A 21,220-nucleotide genomic window follows, 5' to 3' on the forward strand; every position below is an offset into this window, starting at 1 on the left:
AGTTACCAGGCCGTGTAAGGTCTAATGAGTGCAACAAGCGTCGACACTATCACGCGGCTAAGGGGAAGTAAGCTGGCACGATGTGGGAGGTCCCGAACCTCTTCCGAGCGCTCTCGAACCACGCTGCTCTCTCACTCCGTGATCGGGCGACGAAGCCGGCGGACCATTAGAAAGATTTCTTTTAGAGCTTACATTTTTGTAGAACAGATTATTTAGAGAAAGGGACTTATAATTTAGAATTAATTAAGAGAAATTTACGGCCATTCAATTGTGATCAATTACTAATACAGAACAAGTAAATACAAACAAATTTGGTTTCAACATACTGGAATAATTCATTTTTGTCCAACCCCCTGGAATTATTAAATAAATCATTTGGAGAAATCGGATTCCTTGAAGCAGAATATTAAGAAGAAGGAATAAGATAAGAAATCAAAGTAAATTATAAACAGGACCAGGCAAATAACAAAATTAAAGGAGAGAATAAGAGAGTCGATCGTGGGAGCAAATCGTATAACTTGACCATTTATGCATTTGCTCGATAACTGTATAGTTGTCCGTCCCCACCAAACTCGTTAGAATAAATAATATTTTTTTGAGGGAGAATTATCCAAATTCTACCGTAACAACAACTATCAATATGACATATGATATTTAGTTTCAAGTGATAACTTGGTTATTCAATATGTTATTTAAATTTTAGTAATGTACTATTAGTGGAGATAATTTAGCCGATCAATAGAAAAGTAATATTTTAACAATTTATAATTAATGGCGATTACTCAGCCAATCAATATAAATTTAATGTTTTGATAATGTATTATCAGTTGCGATTAGTCAGCCAATTAATTTAAATAACTTAAATTTTATTAGTTTACTATTAGTGGAGATAACACAGCTCATTAATACATAATTTTTATTTTAGTAAAGTTCAATTAGTGGAGATAACTCAACCAATCAATGTATTGTTTAAATTTTGGTAATGTATAATACTGGTAATATATAATTAGTGGCGATTATTCGACCAATCAATAAATAATTTGAATTTAAGTAATGTACTATTAGTGGAGATGACGCAGATTTCAGTAATGTACTAATAGTGAAGAGTTCTCAGTAAATCAATATATAATTTATATTTTACTATTGTTGTATTAGTAGCGATTACTCATTCAATCAAAAGGTACTTCATATTTTGGTAATGTTATATAATTAATATAATTAATTTTTGAATATTTCAGAATAGACTATGTTTTTTGTGTAAATTTTCATTTCATCGTTTAATTTTCGTTTTTTACATTCGTTATTTGTAATATTTTTATTATTTTTGTATGCAGATGCATTATTTAAACATTTTTAATTTCTCTTTTGATGTTGTTCTTGATAATTCAACATATAACTGACTGTGACTGAATACTGGAGTGGATAAATATAAACTAACTTTGTCAAACGATTGGCCTCGAGATTTATTTACTGTCATAGCAAAGCTAAGTCTTATTGAAAATTGCCTTCTAATCATACCAAATGGTATTTCATCTAGTGATGGAGCCTAAATCGATACGAGGCAATAACACTTTTTTACCGGAATATTTTCCAGTAATAATTTCTGCTGTAAGAACATATTGTTTCATGTCTTTAATTAATTATCAATCTTGTACCATTACAAAGACCACCGTCAATGTCTAAGTTTCTTAAGCAACTAATTATTGCACTTTTTTTTTAATATTAGTTTATGCGGTGCTAATCCATTAGGTGTTAATGAATTCAAAAATTCTGTAGGTATCGTGTTTGTCAATTTGTCATCTGCGTCACTTTGGATTCGATCATCACTATAGTGTATATAGTGGTCTCCATCTATTCTTTCAACTATACTTTTATTTATTTTTAGTACATAAGAATTTAGAGATAATATCACTTTATTTTTTAATGTACAATTATTAGGATCAATTTTATGTCCAAAAATTTCTGTCATTAAATCACGTTCTTTCTATATTTAGTCATATTTTTGTTTTCACCTATGGCAAGTAACCAATTAGTTATATAATGATCAATTAGGGAACAACTCTCAAGATACTTACAACGTAACTTGTCATTACTGTTTTATTGTACTTATTTTTTTTTTTTTTAATTCTTTACAAGATTATAAATCGAAAATGTTCTCATAAGATTTTCTGAAAAAGGCTTTGTTTTTGAGTAAAAAATTAATCTATATCGAAAATGTTCTTTATAGCACAGTGTGGCTAAAATCCGCTGTTAAGTCACGCCTATCTGTGACTAAAGTAGTCCTTTTTTGCACCTTGTTTATGACACTCGCTACGCTCGTGCGCTAACCTCACGGTGCAAATAAGGACTACTTTAGTCACGAATAGGCGAGACTTGCGGACTTTAGCAGTCTGTGCTACAAAATTTTATACGATACTCTTGACTTAAATGGTTCAGTTTTACACGGCGCTTAGCGCTACTATTGCAACGTCCAAACACGCATAGTATTCTTGAAAAAGTTTTATCTCGGGTATCCCACAGCCGGTCTCGGGTATAACAACTCTAGCACTGTTAACGAGTTTTATAGCCTTCTCTTTTTGCCATCTGCCATTACATTGTCTGATTCTGTCCCACATTTTCTGCAGATACCCCGTGCGAACGTCACCGCGGATAGCATGCATATGCGCGCAAACAAGCGATCGAGGCAGACAGAGATTATCCGTATTTTGAATTTTTAAAATAGATCGTTTAAAGGTGGTCTCAGAAATGAGCGAGACCCGACCAGCCCCTCGAGGCACGGACACACTATTAACATTAACTAACAGTGTATTATCAATCTCAAAGTCCATGTTACACTGTGTTACACTCTGCATTATCTCTGCCGTTTCAACTGCGCTCAGTTCTCGCACTAATCTATATGAAATCCACACTACACCCTGTCTAAACTGCTCTGAGTTTATTGTTATATCGACAAAGTCGTCGGGTGTTGTGGTCTCGCACACATACCTGTACAGATCATGCATAGCGAGCCCAAGCCACTCTACGACGTCTGCATTCTGCGGTGGCCGCCTGATGGTGCTCAGCGCCTCACGACTATTCAGACGGAAAAACGGATTACATCTCGTAAACACCCGATGAATAACGATTTGCTGTCTCGGCTCAACGCCAGCGCCCTCCTGCAACCATAATGCTAATATATATTTTTTATTAATTTCCACACTTTACATTTTATTCTTGTGGTAATGTGCATGTGAGAGGGCTTTTACATTCATCATCATCATCATGATCATCAGTACCACCAGATATGCCCTCTGTGCTCCTGTGTCCTGATGTTTCATCAACTACCAACTCGGTGGCTGAGGATGAACCAACTGAAGAGGAGTAGAAGGAAGCAGTAGAGTCAGACGATAAGGACGATGCATCAGAGACTTCTGTGTCATCATTATCATTATAATCCTCGTTAATTCCCTCGTCATCGTTTTCTTGAAGCGACGTTATCGCGTGCACCTCAGATGGCGCTGGCTCAATCTGCGATGTATCGACATTCATAGCCGTGGTAGCAGCATTCGCGACGATTGATTCTGCCAGTGTCTCAGCAGCAGCAGCGGCAGCAGCAGCAGAAGTAGTAGTAGCCTCATTGGAACTACCTGTATCTGTTGAGGCTACGTCGGGTGATGTCTCGTCAGCTTCGATCTTGACAACTACGGCAGTAACACCGGTTGTATCTGCTGCTACTGCTGTAAGGTCCAATGGCATCTCGTTCTGCTCCCCCTCCTCATTATCTAGTTGTACGAGCGCAATCAGCGCATCTCCTTCAGTGTCAGCAATCAGTTTATCAAGATCTGTGCATTCAGATTTCACGATCAAAAATACGCTCACAACGGACTCTTGCATATGCTTTAAGAGAGAGAGAGAGAGAGAGAGAGAGAGAGAGAGAGAGAGAGAGAGAGAGAGAGAGAGAGAGAGAGAGAGAGAGAGAGAGAGAGAGAATCTTACCAAGAATTTGCTGATATTGCTGCATAATAGTTTGAACTTGCCAGGCAGTCTGCATACCACGACTCACGATAGACTCGCCGAGAGCACGGATAATATCCACCTCGCTCTCCAACAAGCCACGATTAAATAAGTACATAATAGTACGCAGACTGCAGAAGCCCAAAATATATTTTAACCGCTTCAACAAACAGCTGACTGAGCAGTGTTTTAAAGATCGACGCCATGCTTCATTACAGAAAATGCGTGCTGTTGGCTCACGTACAAGAACCGCGCTCAAGACGGTTAGCACGATTCTCAAGACTTGAAGCTTGTCCATTGTGGATTGTACAGTTCTCTCCGTTTTCGTGGCTACTGCTGGATACTGTTTAATGGCTAGCAGCTTAACTCAGACCTCTTTTATAGTGCCACTAAGCTATGAATCTCGACAGTAGAGGATGCTTTTGCGTAGCAAAAATATAGCCAGCTAGCAAAAAAGTGGAGTTCTTGTCACGATACTGCATATCAGAAAACGCAGAAGCGAGAAACTCTGCATAATATGAGTACTTTTTAAGAAATTCTCCAAGAATATATCAACTTGGTGGTTTCTTTTTTATTAACACAACCATTCTCACCTTATTCAGCAGCCTATGCAACGTATACTTGCGTCACTAAGCCATACGTTCTTGTGTAAGGTAAAATAACGCCAGATGTATAGTGTTTAATTAATATTTCTAATTATTCGGTTTCAGGCTACATAGAATTGAGAAACCTGATAATTTAGTACGTATAAATGGTTGTACTAGCAAAATATCAGCAATTTTCAAGATAAAATATCTAATCTAGTAGTATAAAAAGAGATTATCTGCGCATTTATATACTGAATGTCTATAAAACTAAAATTGGCGGGCACGCTCGTTCTTCACTTATAGAGACTGTTTCGGTTTATATTTATGTTAGTACCCCGTGTAGATGTGTATGCGCGCGCGCGGGTGTGTGTATGTGTGTGTGCGCGCGTGCGTGCGTGCGTGTGTCTGTGTAGCGTAGCTTTTACATAGTATATAGTACAGACTGATTCATTGATATTGTCTATCGATCAATTCTTTCTAAAATTTGTCGTTGTGACTTGTGATCGAGTGCATCGTATAGCTATTGGAATGTACATAACAAAGTTTTTATGTTGCGAAAATATCTGATATATATCGGTTCGATATACATCAGATATCAATAGTTTCGGAGATTTGGCCCCCTAATTTCGGAGATTTGTACCCGCACGTATTAGGCTAGTAGAAGCCCGAGGAGGTGTACTCGAGATAATTTTTTCAAATGCCATTATGTCGTGGCGAGAGAAAAAAACGCCATCACGACGCTTGAATAGAAGGTGTGACGGAATAGGTTTCGTAACCACTTAAAGTTTAGGGCGTGTAGAGTATCAGAGATAAGAGCCGCCTCGCTGCAACTGTAGCTGCAGTGATAACACACCCATCTCCTTTCTCGCTCTCTCGCTCTCTCTCTCTCTCTCTCTCTCTCTCTCTCTCTCTCTCTCTCTCTCTCTCTCTCTCTCTCTCTTTCGTCTTAGAAGTAGCTACCTTCTTGACATGCATGTTCTCTTGATACAATCTCGCCGTTTTCGTACCGATTTTTACGCGGTTTTCGATAATTAAAAATATATTATCGATTGTATTATCGACTAAATGCCAAGAGAGAGAGAGAGAGAGAGAGAGAGAGAGAATGAGAGATGCATATGCTGACATTACTTCTCCCGAATTCATACACTTTGCGTAAAAAGTGCATCTCAGTATCGTGGCTGCGAGCGAAAAATACCGTTCTCACGTAAACTCGAGATATTTTTTGGTCATCTGATTATTCTAGAGACCAAGATTCCACACATTTTACACTTTTTAATAAATCTGAGATGCACTAAGTCGAAATATAAGATATGAAGATGATAACTGGCGACTTCTGTCTCACGGTTTTGACGAAAAGTGCCAATGCAGGGCTTTTTAAAACTAAAAAGTGGTGGAAAACGTGTGTGGCGGGGGACGAAAATTAGCGCAGCTTCTCCAGTCCTTGACCAACTCTCGGAGTAACGAAGTGCGACTATTTTTTATATAGACATGCGGATTTTGAGCATCGCCGAAATCAACATGCGCGCGGTTTATCGGCATCGCGTTGTTTCACCACCACCGCGCCGCGACCCTATGCTGCCGCAATATTTGGAGGATGCGGTACTCGACGAGGAGGTTGCCGCTATAATGGCGAGCAGCCCAATTAATGTGGCACCGCTTATTTTGTGTAGCGAAGGTATTTCTCCGCAGCCGCTGTACCCGGAACTAGTGCCAGAAGTCGACGACGAAAGCGACGATGAAGAAATTGTTCGGATATGGCAGGCTCGGGAGGAAGAAGAGAATGCTGCGAGGGTAATGACCAGACAGGCCGAGGCTCAAGCCGTGGAGGAGGAGGAAGTAGCGAGAATTCGACTATTACGTGATGCTGAAGAAGATGATGATGATGAGATGGAAGAAGAAGACTGGGCTGCCGAGTAGGAGGAGGAGGATCCAGTGTATGACTCTGGATTAGAGTCGATGAACAGCGACGCTGAGACCGTCGAAATATCAGTGATAGTAGTAGCAGCAGTGATAATGATAGTGAAAGTGACAATGATGATGAACCATACGACCCGGCAAGAGATCCTGAAAAAGAAGCCCGGTTACACAGGCTTCTCGGCATTCAAGGTCATTTATATCATGTACAACAAAAAATATTATGCCTAAAACAGCGAAAGGGCTTATTAAAAATTAAAAATAAAATACGCCGTGTGCGGGATCGTCGAGTGCGATTTATGCGAAATCTCACTCGCGCTAAACGACGCGCCCTTCCCGTACTACAATGAGAACCTCGAGACTTTTGTTACGGCTGTGGTCGATTTTATTTAGTGCAGCTTGTGCAGTGGTGGTGACGGTGTCAAGAATGCAGGTTCTGGTTGTGTCCGGATTGTAACACGGAGCTGTTACACTGCCAACGGAATGAACTTATATAAAATATGCCTAATAATAATAATTATTAATAAAAAACAAAGTGTTAGTATTAGTGATTAGTGTGTAAGTTTTAGTATAAATAGTGTGAAGAACGCATGAACTGTCAGCAGCATATCAACACATCATCGTAAAAAAGGTGAGAAAATTTAAAATTAATAATTGTATATCTATCTATCTATCTATCAATCTATATAAATATGTGTGTGTGTGCGTGTGCGTGTGAGTTGCTCCGTAGCTCCTCAAAGTGCCCTGAAAAATCAAGTACTAAACTTGCTAAACGTTTAGCTCGTGGTGATTCAGGAATAAATCCTCTAGACGCTACTTGAAAGGAACACGACATTGCCCTCTCGAAAAATCCAAAACATTCAAAAGAGAAACGCTGCTGATACAATTTTAGCAGAGAAGGCGTGGGAGAGAGTGAAATCTAGAGACGCTGGTTTGAAAGAAAAAGCGACAGCTTTTGCTATAGAAAATACCATGAAGTTAAAATCAAAGCTTGGTATGGGTATTGGAAGAGGAGGAGAAGGAGGAGGAGGAGGTGGTGGAAGACTTAGATCTAATAAACTTAAGAAAAAGATTTCAAAGAAAAAGATTACACTGAAAAAGTCAATGGGAAAATCTATCGTCCCTGGCAACGATTCTCGCTCTATTATTAAGTCAGCACTAAAGATGGCCCGAGAGCATGTGAAAAATGTTAGTGGAAAAAGTAAAATTAATGTTTCACGCATATTGCCTGTTCCCAGCAAAGTAGATGGCTTTCTTCCAGCACTTATTCCACTTTATGCTGGCCTTAGTGCAATAGGCTCACTTGCAGGAGGAGCTGCGGGAATCGCTAAAGTAATAAATAAAGCAAGTGCTGCTAAAAAACAAATGGAAGAGCAAGAAAGACATAATGAAAAAATTGATATGTTGGCGCTTGGTAAAGGACTGTTTCTGAAACATCATCGTAAATGTTTCGGCATCTTTCTGAAGAAGAACAAGAAGTGTAAAGGAAGAAAAAAAAACTTCGATGAAATAAGATTGCCTAAACGTGCACTTACCGACTATGATCTGCTCAAATATATAAACTTAATGAATATACCAAATTTTCGAGGAGTTTTTATCCGAAATGCTCTGCCTCCAAACGGTTGTCGAGCCACAGAATCGGCAGTCATTAATCTGGACTATGAAAGTTGACCTGGCACGCATTGGGTAGCTTATCGAAAAATTGGTAATGAAGTTACATACTTTGATAGTTTCGGTGATTTACAACCACCGCGAGATCTTTCAAATTACTGGAAAGTATCTCAAGTTAAGTACAATTATCAGAGGTATCAGGAATTTTCAGCTTTCATCTGTGGTCATCTCTGTCTGAAATTTCTCTGCAATCAGCTCAATCGTAAGGATAATTTTTTACTATATAAAAAGAAATCTACATGAGTGATTTGAATTAGTCTACTCAAGATGGATGTTGAATCAATGACTCTCAGCCTTTCCGGCACCTCCTCGATCCTTGAGACGCACTATTTTCCTCCAATAGAACTGGATTCGGATAAGCAATACAGTATTGGAATTGTTCAGCTGCTAACTTTTAATTATATACCCAACGTCGATGAAAACTGTAATTAATTTTATGTTGGTCAAGAAATAATTGAACTACCTACTGGTAGTTATAAGATTGAGGATATTGATCGAACTCTACAAGGTATCCTCGATACTCGAGGTATAAAAGTTAGTATCAAGCCAAATAATACGTTGCGAAGTGTTATTATGTGTAGTCATGAAATATATTTTCAACCGACTGACTCGATTGGTCGTCTACTAGGATTCACACCAAGACTTTTAACGCCCTATATAAGTCACAACTCAGATTTACCAGTAGCTATTCTCAAAGTGAACGCTTTACGAGTTGAGTGTAACATTACGACAGGAGCATACCTAAATCAGCAGAAAGTTCATACAATACATGAATTTTTCCCAGCAGTTCCACCAGGCTACAAGATAATCGAGGTGCCTAAACAGATAATTTACTTACCAATATCTGTGAAAGTGATCGACCACCTACAACTACGCATAGTAGATCAAGATGGTGATTTCATTAATCTTCAAGATGAAATTATTACAATTCGTCTACATTTAAAAAGCAATTGAAATGGGTATTGTTTTTAATGCTGACAAAAGCTATATTAATAGCTCAGTATGTCGTCAGACAGTCAGGCAGCAACGAGTGATCAAACGATTAACACGTCAGAACAGTCAGTTTCTACAAAGTCTCGGTCTCAAAGTGCGTGGTGGTGGAGGAAGAACGGGACCTCAAGCGAGAAAAATACTGAAAAAATAACTTGTACGTTTATCTGTTGTTGCTATGTGCCTCAGAAAAATGGAATCAGTTCTTAACGTACAATCTCCTGTCATCTTTGATGAATCTGTCTCGCATTATGAGGTTTATGCGCATCAACCCTATACCTCACTTGCATTCAACAATAGTGATGAAATTCGAATAGCTATACAACATCAAGATTTGTGTGTTCTACCATCAAAAACTTCTCTACATATTTGTGGAAAGATTATTAAACGGGATGGACAAGCAGTACAACACACCCTTTTTGTGAACAATGTTATTAGTCATCTCTTTGAAGAAATTCGATATGAGATGAATGCCATAGAGATTGATCGATGTAAGAACGTTGCTGCTGCAACCTTGATGAAAGGTTACACATCTTTCTTACCTAGTCAACTAAAGTATCTTGAAAATTCTGGCTGGACATCTATTACTAACGTGGGAAATATACATAGATGATAATAATGGAAACTTTGATGTGACAGTTCCTACATCAATCATTTTTGGTTTCGCTGAAGATTATCACAAAATCGTTGTAAACGTTAAGCATGAACTTATTCTCACAAGATCGAGAAATGATTTGAATGCTGTTTTGCAAGAGGCTTTAATGGCGGACGGGAGACCGACGTATGAAGATTACAAAATCGAGATCAATCGTATAGAGTGGCTTATGTCCTACCTTGTGCTGTCAGGCCGACGAAAAATACAACTATTCAACTATATTCTAAAAGATATACCGATTTCGATGAGTTTTCGTTTATGGGAGTAGTATGAGTATCCAGTAATTCCAACAACCACGCAACATGTATGAACTGTGAAAACATCGAATCAGCTGGAAAAACCTCGTATTATTATTCTCGGTTTTCAAACAGGGAGGAAAGGTGAACGAAGACAAAATGCTAGTCATTTTGATCATTGTGATATTAGTAATGTCAAACTTTTCCTTAACTCTCAGAGCTATCCGTATTGAAATCTGAATCTTGATATTTTAAACAATCAGTTTGACATGCTTTACGATATGTATGCTAATTTTCAGAATGCGTATTATTCTGATAGAATTGTAATAGATCTCCTTTTAAGTAAAGAAGAATTCATTACAAATGCTCCACTCATAGTTATCGACTGCTCCAAAACAATGAATGTAAGCGTAATATACCCGCGAATACTACAGCGTATTGTCTTATTCTACATGCACATCGCATTGTCAAGTATAATCCTATAAGCGGTGATATTAAGAAACTTGTATAAAACGATATAAAGCTTGTATGAACAAACAATCGAATCAGTATTATTATAAACCATCAGTCATGATAGATTTTGAAAATGAAACGAAATAGCGTGGAGAATATCGTGGAGAACCTTGTTCTACTCCTACTAATAAAATTGAACGGGGGAAAAATACTTTTGAGAAATTTTCCACTAACACAAGTCCATGCCAGAACATCAAAGTTATAAGAAGTTCTGAAAGATTTTATAATATACATGTCTTTACAAATAATGTTTTGTGTACCTACCTTTTTTTGAATAAACTAAAATAAAAATGAATATTTTGATGTATTGTTTTATTAATCTTAACCTTTAATCCTACGAATCCTATTCCAAATTATCCATCACTGTTGTTATAATAGTAGTAGTAATAGTAGTAGCCGATCGCATCCCAGGTCGATAAAGTAAATTACCGATGCTCACTCGGAGCTATGGAAGGGGTCGGTAACGGAGGCACCACCGTCGACAACACTAGTTTATGGAAGGCGCCACCGTCGAGAACACTGGTTTATGGGGGGCGCCACCATCGACAACACTGGTTTACAGGGGGGGGGGCACCATCTCTCGCAGCACGGTCGATATGCAATGATCTGTCGGTAAAACAGGGGCCTACTAATATGAGTTACCATGCGTCGGTATTTGGTGTCCCAGAACTCGCTTGGCCCAGTAGCCGTGCAGCCCCTACTACTATCTTAGAATTAAAATTTTATTGGTGTAGGATAAATTCACAAAATTATGTTCAAATGATGGTTAAGATAACATTTTTTTTTATTTACATTAGTACAAATTTTTCGAAGGGAATCATTTATTACTAATTCTTTTCAGATAATCGTTGTTGAAGTCGTAATGTGTACTTATTCTTTAACCCTTTCGTGCACATAAGCGTTACAGCTATGGTGCGGGGAAACTGTTTATATTTCATAGGGTCCCGAGCCGCGCTGAATCCGAATCCGAGGTCAGATTTTGAAAATTCAAGATGGCGGATCCAATATGGCGGACGGGAATGTCAAAAAATCGAGATTTTGAAAAACAAAAATTTTTTCGTATTCTACGTGAAAATACAAATAGAAACTGTTCTTGGTGTTTTTTCGATATCTCTCTTAGTTCTTGAGTAAAAAATTCATAAACTTTGAAAATAACGCAGACTTATTTACCGTTCGTACACATAAGCGTTGCAGCCACATGAGTAGGAAACCAAAGTTTATGAATTTTTTACTCAAGAACTAAGAGAGATATCGAAAAAACACCAAGAACAGTTTCTATTTGTGTTTTCACGTAGAATACGAAAAAAATTTTTGTTTTTCAAAATCTCGATTTTTTGACATTCCCGTCCGCCATATTGGATCCGCCATCTTAAATTTTCAAAATCTGACCTCGGATTCGGATTCAGCGCGGCTCGGGACCCTATGAAATATAAACAGTTTCCCCGCACCATAGCTGTAACGCTTATGTGCACGAAAGGGTTAAATTAAGCCTATAGCCGCATACAGGCAAATGTAATATAAGGCACGAATTCTAAGACACATACATAATATCCACAGTCAAAAAAAAAGGGTAAAAGAAATTTAATCTCTTCACAATTTGCTAGTATTTGTTTTACATCTTCTTAGTAAATAGCTAACTCTCATATCTAAATAATTTCTATATGTACTTCGCGAAAAATCGTAAATTACTAGAGAAAGATATAGGGACGGAAGATCCAACTAACTATGAAAAATATCAAACTAATTGATTATTCGTCCTTTACGCCGATACTCGCAGATTTCACCGGCTAGCCTCATTTTCTTCAAGAAATTTATGCTGAAAATAAACCAGAAGAAAAACCTTAGTAGATAAGGACTGCCAAAAATCAAGGGGGCCAATTGCACAACCTGACGGTTCAAATAAAAATTCTTACGCATAATCACCTGCGTCGCAACCGGATCTCCGAATTGATAGTCAAGACTCCACAACTCGTCAACTTCAAAGCGATGTAGCCACGCCAACATGGGTTCCTGAATAACAGGACGAATCACCAAAAACTCGACCAGCATCGGAAGATCCGCCCCCAGAATGGCAAGATTCGCCCGAACTGACTCCGCCCCTCGGACAACACCAGACACTCACAATCGAGAAGCCAAGTTCGATTTTCGACGTACCACTCGGCCAATCTTATTATTAAATTGAAAATATCGCCGTGTACGTTCCTCAAGGTTTCCATGTTCACTCTTCAAAGATTTTTCTCAAACTAAAGCTAAGGCCCTCACTCCACAGTATTTAGAGCCCAGCGGAAGGAAAAACATATCGCACGCAATAAACATATGCGACAAAGAAATGCTAGCCATTCCATCCCAACTACGAGGCGTTTCATTCCGAAGAAAAATCCGACGCTCGAACAGTCGTGAAAGGGCCGATCTAAAAACAAAGGAGGCTTTCAGGCTCATCGACTGCCAGCCATACAACTTGACACTCGAAGACCCAATATCGCTGCCGGGCCGACAGCGAAATCTGGCCTGGGAAGTGCGAGGATCAGCGTTATAAATTTTTCGTTTTTTTTTTCTTTTATATATTAATCTTTTTCCACCAAATTTCCGTCCCGATCTTTCTACAGTCTAATCAATGCAGATCAAAAGGTGAAACACACTGTTGCGTAACCCGAGCTCACCTATTCGGCCTAGCTAGTTTTAATGTCACGCGGAGCGTCGAATGTAATGTTAACATAATAAAAGATGCGCCCGGCCGAAATAAAAGACATGCGGACTGGCCGTCGAGCAACTAGTTTCGAATAAAGTCTTCTAGAGTAAAGACCACGGCACGCAAGAGCGCGCGTATGTTAATTAGTTCAATCACACTTTAAGAGTCACAGCGCTCAAGAGTATTAATAATAAGTCTAAATAAATAAGTTGTCGGAATTTATAATTAAGAGGTTTTATGACGCTAATTCGTTAAATTAGTTGTAAAGTTATAAGTGCATATACGCAAGTAGTCAACCCAGAACCATACACACACACACACACACACACATATATATATATATATATATATATATATATATATATATATATATACGGATTCAATCATATAAATAAACGCCTACTAAGGATTTAGTACGGAGAGCAAAAACACATATTATTTATCGAAATAAATATTACTCCAAATTATACGCTCTCCCGTGTAAGATAATTAATTGATTAAATAGTAATTATTTGTCATCTATTATAGTATATATTCTGTCTCGCATTATTTTTCAAACATATTCTATCCTTGAGTACTCCCTGAGGAGGACAGAAGCAATCCCGTAACCACCGCGTCCGAATAATAAACGCTCGCGTTACCATAGCTTGTTAAGTCAATTGTTTAATTAACAAAAGGGCTCTCTCTCTCTCCCTCCCTCCCGGAGTTTCCGAACTCGGCATAACGGAGGAAGACGAGTGAGGTTTACAAAAATATTACAGCTTTGCAGTTATTTTACTCTTGCATTTTTTATTTCAGAAAAATAAATTATGTACAAGTTATGTAAACATACTGTTCAAAATTTTATGATTCAAGAGTACTCATTTAAAGCATCCATTCATATTTACAAATTATTGTACAACTACAACGTATTGTATACATGCTTGCTTACAATAATTCTCGCAATTGCTCGACTTTCTCCGCTGTACCGAGTACGGAAACTCGCAGTGCATGGAGTAGCCCTGCTGGAAAAAGTGAATAGAAATCGATTGAAATCGATTAGAATTCATCATTAAAGTCGATAAGATGTCAATTGACTTGAATAGTGAATCTTAATTCCATTTTTTGCATTAGAACTTGATAAAACGTGATAAAATACGATAAAAATCGATATAAGTCGATAATACTCAATATGAAAAATTGCAATTGAAATCGATAGACCGTGATCTTCTTGAAATTCTATCAATTTCAATTGTAATTTTTCATATTAAGTTTTATCGATTTATATATATATATATATATATATATATATATAAAAATCGATAAAACTTAATATATTGATTTTTATCGTATTTTATCACTTTTTATCAAGTTCTAATGCAAAAAGTGAAATTAAGATTCACTATTCAAGTCGATAAGTGATCTAATCGACTTCTATCGACCTTTTCCAACAGGGAGGTGGGTTTAAGAGTTCATGATTTTTATATAAACTTGCCGTACGTGGAGTAGGTGGATTTTAGTTTAAGATCAAATTATCCCTCTCGCTCGTCTTCCTCCGATGTGCCGAAAGGTTTTTAAGTACATTATTACTCTCAGGGAGCGTGGTGTAGTTGGGTTTAAGCACTTTGGTTTATGGTTTATTACTTGCTTCGCTCGTCTTATACCTTTAGGGAGCATGGGAAGCTGGGTTTAAGGGCTTTGGTTTCAGATTTTATCCTCGCTCCGCTCGCCTTCCTTCGATGTGCCGAAAGGTTTTTAAGTACATTATTACTCTCGGGGAGCGTGGTGAAGTTGGGTTCAAGCACTTTAGTTTTTGGTTTATTACTTGCTTCGCTTGTCTTCCTCCGATGTGCCGAGGTGTTGTTTAAATAAATTATTACCTTTGGGGAGCATGGAGTAGCTGGGTTTAAGCGCTTTCGTTTAAGATTTTATTCTCGCTCCGCTCGCTTTCTTTCGATGTGCCGAGGTGTTGTTAAAATAAATAATTACTCTCAGAGAGCACGGGGTAGTTCGATTTGTGCATTTAAGTTTTTGATTTTATACTTGCTTCGCTCGCCTTCCTTCGATGTGCCAAGATGTAGTTTAAATAATTGATTGAGCTTGGAGAGCGTAGGTTAAATGGGTTTATTCATTTCGGTTTTAGATTTATTTATTCCCTCCTCATGCTTGCCTCGCCTTCTCCGAAGTTGAGTCTAAAGCTTATTGCATTCTGTTGCAAAATTGATATAAGATTTATCATCGGTGACTCCGATATCCTTGTTAGTACGCAAGATTTTGGTTTAACAAAAATAAAGGACTGAATTTTGAAATTTATTTCGTATGAAGTTGTTATATGTATCATTTTAGAAATCTAATTACAGATTTGTAATCAGAGACCTTAAAATCCCCTGGTAGTACATAGCTTTTTTACGAATCTCGAGTTGTGCAGTAATTAACATCAACGAATTTGTTTAAAAAAATTATTTAGCAAAGCTGATATCAGATTTGTAGCCAGCGAGCCCAAAAAACTTCTTATAGTACATAGTTTTCTCTTTAAACTCCAATTATGCAGTAATTTGCATTAACGAAATTGTTTAAACAAATTAATTTGCAAATCTGAGGTCAGATTCGTAATCAGCGACCGCAAAAACACCTTGTAGTACATAGGTTTCTCTCAAAACTCTAATTATGCAGTAATTTGCATAAACAAAGTTGTTTAAACAAATCATTTTGCAAATCTGATATTAGATTCGTAATCAGCGACCCCAAAAACCCTGTAGAGTACATAGGTTTCTCTCAAAACTCAAATTATGCAGTAATTTGCATAAACAAAGTTGTTTAAACAAATTATTTTGTAAATCTGATATCAGATTTGTAACCAGCGACCCCAAAAACCCCTTATAATTCATAGGTTGATGCGTAATTAAAATATTTTACAATTCCAGTACATAGTGTAAAAGGGGCTTTATCGTTTTATTACATTAATATTGTTATTTAAACGTTTAGATTATTCTAATTATGTCTACATAATTCATACTTTTCATATATCTTATTATTCAACCGTGTTCAACCGCCGGTAATGCTGAAATTGAAAATTTTTACGAATTCAATAATGCGATTCTGGTAAAAGTATGTAAAATGTTCAATGAATGTTATTAAACTTAAAAAATCATTTTTTTACAGTAACTTTTATTCTTTTAGTACCCAATTAGTGTCCCGATATTCAAAATTTAATTACAGCAATTTATTTTTTCGGATTTTAAACTATACTGTGCCTTGTTTATTATACCTGTTTTATACGTGTACTATACGTATAGTATACATATAGTATACTTACGCAAGGTGGATTAACATCCCTGCTTTTAGTTTTTTTTTGGCATTCGAAATACTAAATACCCTGTGGCGCATTTGTGAAGCTTTAGCACCCACTCCCCCTTAACTACAATTTGACATTCCACAACAAAATATATTATTATTTTCTAATTGTAATTGATTAAGAAGGAGTTGAAGCCATACAAAAAGGTTTAAGTGTTACTTAACCTCAAAAATTGTTTAGGGTGCGTCCACAATTGAGCGTATACGTTAGGGTTTACAAGGGGTTTACGTAGAACATAACGTTTTGGGCAGTACTGCCAATCCACTGTAGCAGACTGCAGTTGAAACGAAGGAACACACCTGCTCAAAATTTAACCGATAAAAATGTTTAAATTTAAATTGTATGGTAATAAATTGTAAAATTCTTTTTTCAAATAAAATTTTAAAATGTTGTAAGAGAATGTATTATAATAAATTAGTTTCTGATTAAAAAAAAAGGTCTACCACTGTCTCAAAAAAGGAAAGGAGAATAAAGAACGCACATTTCCAAATGAAAATTTTATTATTATAATTAGTTAAATATCATAGTAAAATATATAGTAAAATAATAAAATTTTCATTTGGAAATGTGCATTATTTATTCTCCTTTCCTTTTTTGAGACAGTGGTATACGCTCAATTGTGGACGCACCCTTAGATCATAAATAATAAATCATCTCCCTTGCATGGAAATTCAAAATGCAGTGTTCCACGGTCGCTATAATAATAATTTATATTAGCTAAGCTTCCCTGGTAAAAATAACTTATTAAATCCGATTCAAAAGGTAATAGATTGTAATTGGATTTCTTAATCGGAAATTATTGAATTAAAACCTATTTAATCGATTAAAATCTATTTAATCTGATTATAAGTTTTAGTCGGTCTTAATCAGATTTAAACAGTTGTGTTTTTAAATAAAATGTTATATTTGTTGAAAAATACAACTGATTGAATCCGATTAAAACCGACTAAAAGTTATAATCAGATTAAATAGATTTTAATCAATTAAATTGGTTTTAATTGAATAATTTCCGATTAAGAAATCTAATTACAACCTATTACCTTTTGAATCGGATTTAATAAGTTATTTTTACCTGGGTTTATTTATGTGTAATTATGCAATTTTTCAAATAATAAAAACTAGAACACGAAGTAAAGGCAACAATATTGGTAAGATGATGCCACTTTTAGATACATTATTGAATAAAATAAAACTTTTACTAGTTAAATCAACAAAAACTCTGTGTTCCGTTTTAGCCTACGTATTACAAAACAATTATCAATTTTATTTCTGATGGTCCAAAGAATTGAAAGCAAACAATCTAAACTACAACTCGAGTTGGCGGTCACAATTGGTCACACTGGCTCCAACATCCCCTTAATACTTATTGCAGATGCCAAAACTCATGATAATGTTTGTCAATTAATTGTAATAAACAAAACATTTTCTACAGTAGGTGGTAGGCAGTGGGTTAATCAAGGGGTGGATTACACTTAATTCAACAAAAATCTGCGCTCTGAGGTAACATATACAATAATAAACAATTATCAACTTGATTTTTCATAATATGAATTAGATTGTAAACTAATAAATAGAACCACCTTACAAATCATAATCATGATTGATCATGTTGGCTGTGGCATCCCCTTAAAAAAATTGATATTATATTTGACTATGTTTTTTTACTTTTTTCTCAAATATTAAACAATGTTGGATGTATTACATTTTATTACGAGACATTTTGGAATGTTCCAAAATGAACAACAGAAGACTGATATAAAACGTTGCAAAATAAAAATTTGAAGCAGATTTTAGCAGAATGAATGAACCATCTGTAGACAAATCTTTAGCAAATATAATGATAACGTACAAACAAGTTACAAAGTATCCAGAGTAACCTTGAGGGTCATCCAGGGCTCTAAGTGCTAAATCAAATGTGTGCAAAAATCAAAATTATGGTTAGGTTATGTTTTAAACAGTCTGTGTCATGTTTGCAAAGATAATTTTTAGTGACATATACTATAAATTTTTATTAGAAATCATTCTAACACTAGTTTTCTGTTTTTGATATTGGAACATTCTGAATTGTCTTGCGGGTTTCAAGACAAAATAGAATACACCTTTTAACATTTCATGTTGCTTTCAATCCAAAAAACAAAAAAATAAACAAATGTACGAAAGTGTAATAAAATATAAGAAAGCATGAGTAGCTTATTATTTTAGGTAGTACTGTGTAAAGTTATTAACTAAATATCATTGAGAAAAAAATTATAAGCATTTTAATTTTTACCCATTTAAGGGGAGGTGGGAGCTATAGCATCGCAACTCCGCCACGGGGTATTTAGTATTTTAAATGCCAAAAAAAAACTAAAAGCCGTATTGACATTTTCTTTCGGTAGAATGATTCACTTATCTCAAACCTATAATAAGTAAAATTGGTGTTTGAGGTTGGCACTGTAATCGTATAAACACGCATAAACACCCGCTCGTATTTCACAACTTTTACAAAAACCAAAAGTCTGATTGGTATTTTTTTTCGGTAGAATGATTAAGTAAACTCAACACTATGGCGTTCTGGTCTTGGTTTTTCATTGCAAGCTTTATTCAAAAAGTTATATGGAACAGAAAAACAGTGTTTTCAGCTCCCACATCCCCTTAACATGTAATCTGAGGGGAATCGCATCTCCAGCAGCAGTTACTCTTAAATTTTATAAAAACTATTGTCCAGTTTTTGTTGAGAATTTTTGTAGTAAAAGATAAATGTTTAAAGAATTTGTATAATTTCAAAAATTATGATAAGGTAGATATGAGAATTCATACTAATTAACTGAAAGCAAAAAATTAACTCACTTAACCTTAAAAAATAAATCAAATCAGCTTCTGTATAAAAATTTTTATTAAAAGTTAGGACGAATAAAATCATTTAATGCCAATATATAATTAATATTTGGTGTATGTTCATTTATGCAGCTGCTTTAGTAAAGTAAATATCGTGAATCAACAAAAAATAAAAAGGACACTCATTTTGACTAAGGATATGGTCAAAGTATTACCTTAAAACATTTTTTCTAATACATGTTTTTGCCTTTTGATGTTCTTCAATATTTTCTTACACATTGTTGCATTTCCCATTTTTTAAATATAAGATAGAGCATACAAGGAACACATTGGTATCTCACTGGAAGTGTAAAATTGATAAAAATAAAAATATATAGGCATTATTAAGTAGTCATTAGTGTTTTGGATTCAGATATATATGTCAGTTTTTATTATTTGTAATTATGTTTTAAGACTTATCATTATTTATCTGTATTATTAAATACCTATTATTATTAATCATCCTAAAGTAACTATAATGATTAATTTAAACAAGCCCTATAGTATATTCTTATTCTTGTTCATTCATGGACTAACACTTAAATAATACTATGCTGAATTGAATTATTATGAAGATAATGAATAAAAAATTAGTAAATATAATATCTAAAAAAAAACTATAAATATATAACTTTATAATACAAGTGATGATAATAAAATGTTAAATTCAATTTTATTAAAAAATGTAATTGGTAATAATAATACTTGGACATTTTTAGTAAAAAAATGTAACAAACATTGATTACAGCATACCAGAAATTTATTTAAAACTTGAAGGATTATCATTTTTTAACTCTGGTATAAATTTGATTAATAAAAACATTCATTGTTTGGTATTAAGATTTATATCCTTACTATTATTGTAACAATAACAAAGTAAATCATATTATTCTTAGTATTAGAGAATTAAAGAAACAATCTAAAAAATAGGTTTTTGTATACATATTTGAAGATTGTACTATATTTTTTCACGTTACATGAACTAACTGGACTCAAGAAATGCAAATCACAAGCTACATGGGGATTGAGGAATCCAGTGCAGGGCTTCGAGGATTTAAAAGTGGCACTCCTCGGCCAACTTCATAGTACCAAAATAAATTGTGTACTGTGCGGCTATGTTCATGTTATACGGCGTAGCCAAAAGTGGCAGAACAGAAAGCGGTAAATATGAATAGTTTAAAAATCGAAAAAAAAAATTGCTATAATTAAATTTTGAATATCGGGTAATTAATAAGGTACTAAATGAATGAAAGTTACTGTAAACAAATCTGTTTACTTTAAAAACAATTATAAACATTCATTGAAATTTGTACGTACTTCTACCCGAAAACGATAAAGCCCCTTTTACACTATTGTAACGAGTTGAGCACCACAGCCAACTCGGCGGTCCAGCGCGGTGACCAAGTCTTGCGACTTGTCCAGGATTACGAACGTCGTCGACGAGAGAGAGAGAGAGAGAGAGAGAGAGAGAGAGAGAGAGAGAGAGAGAGAAGGTTTGTGTGACGCGCAGTGCATGGGAGAGAGTGCATGTGTGAGTGTATATCACCCATGGGAGGGTGATCTGGCGCGCGCGACCTTCACGACGATACACGCGTGCGAGCGCGATTATTCTGGCGTCGCGGCAAGTCGCAAAGTTGTTGGCGACTCGCATATTATTATTTTATGATTGTTTCTTTCGTTACGTTTATTTCGCGACTAGCAAATATAACCCTGGTCTTATTATTTTACGTGATTTGTCGTCATTTCTAAACCTCGCTCGCTTATTTCCGATTCCTGTTCCTT

At 35.7% G+C, this 21,220-nt stretch overlaps 1 protein-coding gene across 1 annotated transcript in view; it reads right to left on the bottom strand.

The window, feature by feature from the left end:
• Positions 1-20,422, bottom strand: part of LOC107981821 — a 129,040-nt gene extending 108,618 nt beyond the window's left edge. The window contains exons 1-2 of the mRNA XM_031921489.2: positions 20,192-20,422; positions 19,615-19,739 (exon numbers count right to left, since the gene is read on the bottom strand). The gene's annotated coding sequence lies outside the window, so the exon portion shown is untranslated. The remainder of the gene's footprint in view (positions 1-19,614; positions 19,740-20,191) is intronic.
• Positions 20,423-21,220: the final 798 nt, after the last annotated feature.

The sequence above is a fragment of the Nasonia vitripennis genome (assembly GCF_009193385.2).
Source record: "Nasonia vitripennis strain AsymCx chromosome 1 unlocalized genomic scaffold, Nvit_psr_1.1 chr1_random0012, whole genome shotgun sequence".
In the NCBI taxonomy this organism is placed as follows: domain Eukaryota; kingdom Metazoa; phylum Arthropoda; class Insecta; order Hymenoptera; family Pteromalidae; genus Nasonia; species Nasonia vitripennis.